Raw genomic sequence first — 10000 nt, 5'->3', positions numbered from 1 at the left:
AAGCTTACAGTGCTTACACATACACTTATTAGTCTAACATGCAGTAAGCTTACTTACATTTGTGTCTGTGAAGTAATGAAAACATCAGCCGGTCACTCAGTGCACAGTAGTAGTAAAGGCTAGGCAGCAGCAGTCACGTAGATAGCTTCACCGGGTCATAAGTCAGAGCAGCGAGAGCTTATGATATTAACACGTTATGTAACATATTGGACACTGACTATCTGGGTACTCAGACAAGCTGTCCTCGTGCCTTGTGTGTGTGTGTGTGTGTGTGTGTGTGTGTGTGTGTGTGTGTGTGTGTGTGTGTGTGTGTGTGTGTGTGTGTGTGTGTGTGTGTGTGTGTGTGTGTGTGTGTGTGTGTGTGTGTGTGTGTGTGTGTGTGTGTGTTTGTGTGTGTGTGTGTGTGTGTGTGTGTGCGTGCTTCGTGCGTGCGTGCGTGCCTTGTGTGTGTGTGTGTGTGTGTGTGTGTGTTTGTGTGTGTTGGTGTGTGTGTGAGTGTGAGTGTGTGTTTGTGTGTGCACGCGCGTGCATAAGTATGTACTGTACGTGTGTGTGTATAAAACATTAGCATTTTCTGTGTGTGTGACCAATCTGGGTCTTCAGCCACAGATAACACTGGTGTAGCCAGACACATGTCAGCAGATTAAACAAACCAGCGAGAGGCGAGAGGAACAGCAGAGAGGAGGGGGGAGAGGGGGAATGGATGTAAACAATGAAGAAATAGAATAAAGGAGAGGATATGATACGAAAGGGAGGGACAGAATGAGAGAAGGAAGCATTAGAGCAAAGATCAAGGCGAAGACGAAACGAGAGGAGATTATAATAAAGTGGAGGTGAAATGAGGTCTGGGACGGTGAGGGCCGAATGAGGAGGTGCAATGAAAAGAAAGAAAAGGAAGAGGAAGAGGAAGAAGAAGAAGAAGAAGAAGAAGAAGAAGAAGACGAAGAGGAAGAAGAAGAAGAAGAAGAAGAAGAAGAAGAAGAAGAAGAAGAAGAAGAAGATGAAGAGGAAGAAGAAGAAGAAGAAGAAGATGAAGAAGAAGAAGAAGGAGAAGAAGAAGAGATGTAAATAAAAGAGGTTTGCCTCAGTGGAAGGGAAGAGGAGAAACAGTGATGAAAAGAAGAGGGGAGGAGGTGCAGTAAAAGCAAAGAAGAGAGGAGATGAAAGGAGAGGAGAGGATGAAGGAGAGCTGGCGTGCCAGCGGTGGAGGAAGAGGAAGAGTAGAGGTGAAATGAGTTCTGGGATGGCGAGGGCCACTTGCGGCGAGGAGCTTGTGTTTCCCCCGTGTCGCGGCAGATGAAGTTGGGGGATTTACCGGGAGCGTAATTATGTTGACACGCCGAGAGGGGCCCTCCTAGGCAGCGCGAGCATTGTTTTCCATCACCATGGGATTGGACTCACTGTTTGGGAGAAGACCCTACTAGTCTTATCTGTCGGCAACACAACACAACAAAACACAAAGCAACACAAGCCAAATCTGCTCCTCTGAACCCTGGCAGTCAGAGCAGATGATCATAAGGGTGTCTGTGTGTGTGTGTGTGTGTGTGTGTGTGTGTGTGTGTGTGTGTGTGTGTGTGTGTGTGTGTGTGTGTGTGTGTGTGTGTGTGTGTGTGTGTGTGTGTGTGTGTGTGTGTGTGTGTGAGAGAGAGAGAGAGAGAGAGAGAGTTCATGTGGTGTATATCTGAAGAGTCACATGTTACATCTTGTCCCACACACACACACACACACACACACACACACACACACACACACACACACACACACACACACACACACACACACACACACACACACACACACACACACACACACACACACACACACACACCGACCTTGCCACATCTTCACAGGGCAGAACAAAATTCAGGTATGCAGTCTATAAAAGCACAATTGCAGGGATTCAGAAAGACATTACTCCGGGGGTGAGCCGTCGAATTCTTCATCATCCCCGTAAAATGAAGACAGAGGAATAAGGCGGAAAAAGAGGCAGGCATTTGCAGAGCAGAGGCAGAGGCTCAGGTGGAGGCAGAAGCACAGGCTGGGCCAACGAGAAGGCACTGAGGCCAAGGGCGCCAGTGCATTTTTTCTTTATTCTTTATTTCTTAATCATTTTACTGCTGCTGCTTTCCACTTATTTGTCTGCAGTAAACGTTGAGAAAGCCTCACTTAGGGAGCCCAAAAACGGGGATGCAAATGCACCACTGCATCGCCCTTTCTGGCACCTATGACTAAGGTAGAGACAAAGGCAGAAACCGAAGAACAGAAAACATACATAGCCTACTGTACATAAGCGCACTTAGCTGAGAAACGAACACACATGCACACACACACTGACACACACGCACACACACACACCTCCGTGGCTGAGGCAGACCCAGAGGCTGAGGCAGAGGCTGGCACTGAGGAGTGGTAGAGAGGGAGAGCAGATGATCACACAGTGCTGTGGTATGCTGAGGCTGAGCTGCAAAGGGATTTAGGAGTTAGAGAGGCGAGATGAATTTCTTATTGTATTTCATTTCTTATTTATTTCATTCTTTTATTTTGTTTCCCAATAAAATAACATGGTGGGTAAAAAGTCAACTCGCAAAGAGAGGGCATTGCAACATACAGAACAGTCCAAATACTTGTCATTTGATTTTCCACTCTTCTTTTTGTAACACTGGGGTTAAAAGTTGATAGGTTTAGCAGGCTTCACAGAACCCGCTAATTAGTTCCACATTGAAATCAAGAATGCTGTGTGTGTGTATGTTGGACGGTGGGTCAACGCTGATTGCAATTGTAGGCGAGACAAAGAACTTTGTGGTGAGGAGAGCAAGATGGTTTTGCCATATCCAGCTGGGAAAGGCGAGCCATTTGGTTTTTAGAGCTAGATAAAATAGACAGCTAAATATCAGTTCATTTGCTCGTCGAATTGCTATGGTATACGGGCTGTGTGCTAGGGGTGGGTATTGGATAGGGGTTCACGATTTGATAGGCATCACGATGTACATGCTTCAATGTGATACTCTCACGATGCTTTGTGATACCTATTATACCTATTATTGCGATGCATTGCGATATTTACTTCATCAATTTTCAGACCCATAATCATGATGATTTGAAAGCACTTGGACTATCACATCATATCATGTCGCTGTTTTCTGGACTTAAAGGTAACAGAACTTTGAAAGGACACATCACGATACTGCGCCTTTGCATCGCGATTCATTACCGTGACTGTGAATCAAGACTAATCACTATTCGATTTAATACAGCCCTACTGTGTACACACATAAGTACAGTACGTACTCCTCAGTGGTATACCCCATATCACCACATATGTTCATTGAAGCACACAAATCCTACTTCTCTACACATGGGATGAAAGCACTCTCACATACCTTTATATCTGGAATGCATGACCAAAGGAGTGCTGTACATATACAAGAGATTTCACCTGTATGTATTACCTGTATTGACATTTCACATAGTAACCTAACCTCTCCTACACTCCCTTCTCTGCCCCTCCACTCTTCCTCTTTGTCCCTTCTCTCTCTCTCTCTACCTATCCAGGCTATGTGCTGGAGCTAATCAACCACTCCGAGGCCTCGCTGCCGCAGGTGCTGGGCGCGCAGTTCGAGCCCAACCAAGGCGTGCTGCAGGACCTCTTCGCGGACCTGCGGCGCTACTACCGCGGATCCAACATCAACCTGGAGGAGTCGCTCAACGAGTTCTGGCTGCGCCTGCTCGAGCGGCTGTTCAAGGCGGCCAACCCGGAGTTCCGCCTCTCCGACGACTACCTAGAGTGTGTCACCAAGCAGTCGGAGACGCTGCAGCCGTTTGGCGAGACGCCACGCGACTCGCAGCAGAAGGTGACGCGTGCCTTCGTGGCCATGCGCACCTTCATCCAGGGACTCGTCACCGGCGGCGAGGTGACACGCAGGGTCTCCCAGGTAAGATTAGACAAGATTAGATTAGAATAGATTACTGTCATTTGTACCCCAAATCAGAAGCCAAGTGATTTCCACTCATACAAAATATTGAAAACATTTGTACCTATTTCCCAACGGTGGAGCCAAGTGACATACACTTATACAAAACATTGAATACATTGAAGACAAATAAAACATATCAAGATTCGAAATGTTGAAAAAGGACCAGGGATGTGTGGTGTGTCACGGCCAAGGATATGTGGTGTGTCTGTTCGTGGGTGTGTGAGTAGTCTGTAGGATGACCTTTAGTTTCCCAGGCTGTGCATGCATGTGTGTGTGCGAGTGTGCGAGTGTGCGTGTGTGAGTGCGTGTGCGCTTGCGCGCGCGCGTGTGTTGAGCGTGCATGCGTGCATGCGTGCGTCCGTGAGTGTATGGGAAGGTGTTTTTCTCTCTGTTGCAGCCTGGCCTTGAGACTGTGCTGGGTAGCAGCCAGGGTTGTGGGCAGGGCCACTGACAGCTTTTGCTGGGCCCAGGACAAAGTCATCTGAAAGGGCCCCCCATCCAATACATGCAATGGAATGAAAACTAAATTTTGGACCACCCGTTTGCCTGGGCCCGGGACAACCGACCCCTTTGACCCTCCTTGTCGACTTCCCTGGTTGTGGGTATATGGTATGTGTGGGTGGGTGGCATCAATAGGGCAGTTTAACGAAAGGGAGAAGTGACTTCACTTGGCACTGCACCTGGATGTCTGGAATGGATAGCAGTATCGCCTTTTACATTCTCCTAATCTTTCCTTCTTTCATTCTTAAAGCTCTTCCATTGTATTGGTCTTCCATTGGTACTCTTAAAAAGAAAAGTAGTTAAATTACGAGCTGTTCAAAAAATTGCATGCAGACTGCAGGCTGAAAAAAAATCCATAGCTGCTCTTTTAATCTCTTTACTTCTTTCAATCTTCCTGACTTCTTTGACAACTTTTCCAACTCTCTTTCCTGCTGACCTGTGTTTCAGTCTCAGACTCACAAACAACCCATCTTCACTTACATATGGCCAGTCTTCTACTTTTTGGCTCTTTTCTTTATTATTTTCTTTTGTCTTGATCTTCTTCTGTGTGGTGTTTGTTCTTTCCTTTTCTGTCATGTCATCTGACAACGTCTGTCCTACGTTCAGTTCTTTTTCCAGCTTCCTTTCTCCCACACTTCGCCCATTTATTTCTTTTTTTGGAACCCGTCATTTTCTCCTCTGCCTGCTTGATATGTCTTTCTACCTTCATCTCCCTCTGTTGTTCTTTAACTGTCATATTCTCCTACACAGCATATCCACTACCACCCCCCACACATCCACCCAGCAATACTCATATAGAATAATCTTCTCTCTCTCTCTCTATCTCTCTCTCTCTCTCTCTCTCTCTCTCTCTCTCTCTCTCTCTCTCTCTCTCTCTCTCTCTCTCTCTCTCTCTCTTTCTCTCCCTCCCTCCCTTCCTTCTGCTCTCTTCTTTTCTCCTATCTCTACCTTATACTAGTGCCAGGTGCTGTTGGACTTTGTCTTTCGCCTCGGCAATCACTGTCACCATAATTTTGCGGCTGTGGCACCGTACTACCCATGCCACCCGTGACTAGTGCACAAACACACATACGCGTGCACCCACATACACACACATACAAGCACAGACATATGCATACACACGCACACACACACACACACCGCTCGTGCACGCATGCACAAACACACTTGTGCGCGCACACACACACACACACACACACACACACACACACACACACACACACACACACACACACACACACACACACACACACACACACACACACACACACACACACACACACACACACATGTAAATACAGACCTGCTCTAGGTAGGCTGTAGGCCTGCTATAGGCAATCAGGCCAGCATCCATAAGCTTAAGTCATCTAAACTTTAAGAACACACAATAATCAGAGCACAGATGAGTACCACCCTCATACCACAGACTCATACACACTCAAACACACACACACCAACACACACACGCGCACGCAAGCACACACGCACGCACGCACGCACCCACGCACGCACGCACGCACGCACGCACGCACGCACGCACGCACGCACGCACGCACGCACACAAACACACATAAATATACCCAATCACACTCACACAAACTACATGACTACATATACACACATATACACCCACTCACACACACTCACACCCTACTATCACCCCCACACAAACACCATGATCAGTACCACCACTACCCTCCACCCACCCATGTGGCCACACCACACTCAGCCCACAGGACATAAGCCTTTCCTGGGATCAGATTCTCTCAATTCCCTTTTCTGGAAGTGTTCCCACACATTAGTGTAAGTGAGTGAGAGTGAGAGTGAGAAAGAGCATAAGGAGGAGTTGATAGTGTAGCGTATTCGTGTGTGTGTGTGTGTAAGTGTGCGTGTGTGCATGCGTGTGCGACCTTGTGCGTGTGTGCGTGCGCTCCCTTGTGTGTGCCTGCATGGGTGCTTGCGTTCGTATATATACATGCGTATATGTGTGTGTGTGTTTGTATATGTGTATGTATGCCTGTATGTGTGTATATGTCTGTAGGCATGGCCGTAACTACCATTGAGGACACAGAGGTCATGAAAATCGATATATGATCAACAATGATAAATTCAGTCTGTATACGCCACCCCCCATTTATCCTCAAGGCAGTGATTAATGAAAACAAACTTAAGAGTTTGACTGAAGTGTTTGAAGCACTCTAAATGTACAGTATGAAGTACAGCGCACAGTATTTGACCCCAATATTTGACAATGTCTGATTACGGCCCTGCCTGTAGGTCTGTGTATACTGTATGTCTGTGTCTTTATACTATGCATGTGAAAGTCTGTGTGCGTGTGTGTGTGTGTGCCTGCGTACATGCGTGCGTGCTTGCGTGTGCTCATGTGCGTATCCGTGCATGTGTGTCTTTTGGAGGCAGAGCAGAGCGTAGTGTGGGTCCCAGGTATTAGCATGTAGTGTGACACTGAGCTGACATGTCTATTCCTGATTAGCTCCCCACAGACGGGCCCAAGGGAGTGCTGGTTGGCTTTGCTCTCTGTGTGTGTGTGTGTGTGTGTGTGTGTGTGTGTGTGTGTGTGTGTGTGTGTGTGTGTGTGTGTGTGTGTGTGTGTGTGTGTGTGTGTGTGTGTGTGTGTCTGTGTGTCTGTGTGTCTGTGTGTCCAAGGAGAATAGGATTTAGTGCCACTAGCCATTGGCCTACTTCCTCCATCGCTTCTGTCTTCCTCCAGCCTTCTTTTCTTTCTTTCTTTCTTTCTTTCTTTCTTTCTTTCTTTCTTTCTTGTCCCACCTCTCTTTCTGCTCTCCATGACTCAATTTTCAGACTCTCATTTTTCCTTCCTTATCTTGTGTTTCTCTTTGTATCATTTTCTCTTTTTTCTCTTTTATTGCTCTCAGTCTCTCTTTCAGTGCCTCTCTCTTTCCTCCCTCAAACCACCTCAGCCTTCTCTCTCTCTCTCTCTCTCTCTCTCTCTCTCTCTCTCTCTCTCTCTCTCTCTCTCTCTCTCTCTCTCTCTCTCTCTCTCTCTCTCTCTCTCTCTCTCTCTCTCTCTCTCTCTCTCATCTATTACATATTCCGAATCCTTATGTATCTATCTCTTTCACTCCTTTAATCCTTTCAGAATTTAGTTTCCTTTTCCTTGCTATCTTGCTATGTCTCTTGAACTCATTCTTTATCTGTAGGCGAGTACATTTAGGGTTTAACCCCAAAAAAATTGATACAAAAGGTTTTTTTATGGATTCTATTACTATTGGACCTGCTAAATGACATACTAAAAATCTAGTAAAATCTGACTTTGGGAAATTAGTTTTTTTCAACATGGCTGCCATAGGCTTATTATAAGGGTCAAGAGACACTCCAGGTGAATAGGCCAAAAAATTTAGCTTGCCGATATCACCATGAAACTTAATCCGGTGATTACTCACATATTTGTGAGAAAAAAATGTATTGCAAGTTTTCTGAAATGTTATGTTTTAATATGGTAATTGGACTATATCTAATTAAATATGCATTAAATTTCAAAATGCAAAACCTCAAAATCTGAAAAAGCCAAGCTCAAAATTACTCTTTTATTTTGTTTCTAGTAAGCCAGAAGATATCTTCAGAAGAGATTATGGACATCTCTTTTTGTTTTGTAGTAAATCTAAACATTTTGTGCAGACACACCAGCTAGCATTTTTTTTCCAAAACATGATCATTTAACATCTCTCTTAGATAAATAATTGAGTTTTATGTGTCTCAAGTTCTTCCAGACATTCTTTGAGTCTGGTGGTATCATTGTTAGCATGTATCAAGGGCAAGGTCAGTTGTCCTCAAATCATAGCCTCTCCACAGAGGTGTCCTAAGGGCTGGTGCTGGGACTCCTATTTGCCATGTACACCACATCACTGGGCCATGTTATCTGTTCTCACAGCTTCTCATACTACTGTTACACCCATGAAGCACAGTTACTTTGTGCCAGATGACTCCACGGTCACACACATTTCCGCTTGCCTCTCTGAACTATCCACAAGTATGAAGGAATGCAACCTTCAGTTGAGCCTCGCCCAAATGCACTGCTGGTGATCCCAGCCAAAGATTTAGGTTGCCATGCTATCGAGCTCAATATGGATTCTGCTACTGTTGCCTCAAATAAGGCCACAAGAAATCTAGGTGTCATTGTTGATGACCATCTATCATTCTCTGACCACATAGCCTCAGTTTCCCAGTCATGTCCTCTTTCTCATGCCCTAATTGAATACAAGGCCCTGACCCTTGCCTATGACGCTACAACAGGCCCTACTCTGGCTTACCTGAAAGCTATGCTAAAGCCCTATGTCCTTTCAGGACATTGTCTGTCTCCAGTACCAACAGTTTCACCTTGCCCTCTACTTACACATGTAGTGGCTCCTGTCTATTCAGTTCAGCTGCTGAAAGACCCAAAATACCTAGTGACACCATGATTCATCACTGATGATGTGCCCTGACAAACAGCACATGGATATTATCATAGCAGTAGTGTCTTTATCCACCCAAACAGCACTCCAAACAAACAGATCCTGAAAACATGTTAGTTCATGCCAATGTAATTATCATGTAGTAACCTTTATTTTTAAAAACTTTGATCTTGAAAATGACACCTTTCCTGAAGTCAGATTTTCCTAGATTTTTAGTATGTTATTAAGGACACTTAGAGGTAACAAAATCAGTTGAAAAACCTTTTGTATCAATTTTTTTGGGGTTAGGTCTTTTTTTTGCATAGATGTACTCGCCTACTGATTATCAGTCTCTCTGTCATTCTCTATCTCTTCATTGATCTATTTCTCTATCTCTCTTCCTCTATGTCTGTTTCTCACACTTTCTCTTCCATGTCTTGTCCCTTCCCTCTTGTGTTGACTGCGTATTTCACTCTGGCCATCTGCTTAAGCACACTCTGAAGGACGTTGAGGGATCTGTTCATTAAATAGGGCCCGACTGGGGGAAAACGTGTAAGTAATTACCGTGACTCCGTGTTTCTTGGCCGGACGATGAAATGTCATCCTCGTGCTGACGCCGGGGCCTTGGCAACCATCGCTGCCGCTGCCGCCACCGCCATCACCAATGCCGCCACTGTTAACAATGAGGTCAGTAACTTTTTCCAAGGGTGTGTGGATTCACTCTGAACTCCAGGGGGTGGAGGTGGGGTGTGAGGCAGGCGAGTGTGGAGCAGTGCCGGGGGGAGGGGTGGGGTAGCTGGCTGGCTGGCTGGCTGGCGGCGGTCGTTCATGTCGTTTGGGTTTCGCGGATGTAGTGTCTTTTGAGCTGCAGCCAACGGATTCCATAAATTACACAAATCTGATGCATCTAAACAACCTCATCATCACGGCCAGATGCCAGAGCATCCGATGAGGTTGAGGCTGAAGCGTCTCTCGCTCCCCTCTGGGTCATTACAGGGCTTTAATCGGGGCCTCCTTCATGAGGCGCAGTTATGTAGCCTTACAACTAGACATGCACAAACACACACGCGCGCGCGTGCACACACACACGCACATACGCACACACTCGTGCGT

The 10000-nt window shown here is 46.0% G+C and overlaps 1 protein-coding gene across 2 annotated transcripts in view; it reads left to right on the top strand.

Annotated features, from left to right (window-relative positions):
• gpc1b (glypican 1b) overlaps positions 1-10000 on the top strand; it is a 160477-nt gene that overhangs the window by 103122 nt on the left and 47355 nt on the right. The window lies entirely within an intron of this gene.

This window comes from Engraulis encrasicolus, chromosome 16 (genome assembly GCF_034702125.1).
Source record: "Engraulis encrasicolus isolate BLACKSEA-1 chromosome 16, IST_EnEncr_1.0, whole genome shotgun sequence".
In the NCBI taxonomy this organism is placed as follows: Eukaryota; Metazoa; Chordata; class Actinopteri; order Clupeiformes; family Engraulidae; genus Engraulis; species Engraulis encrasicolus.
This window is presented reverse-complemented; position numbering and strand designations above follow the sequence as displayed.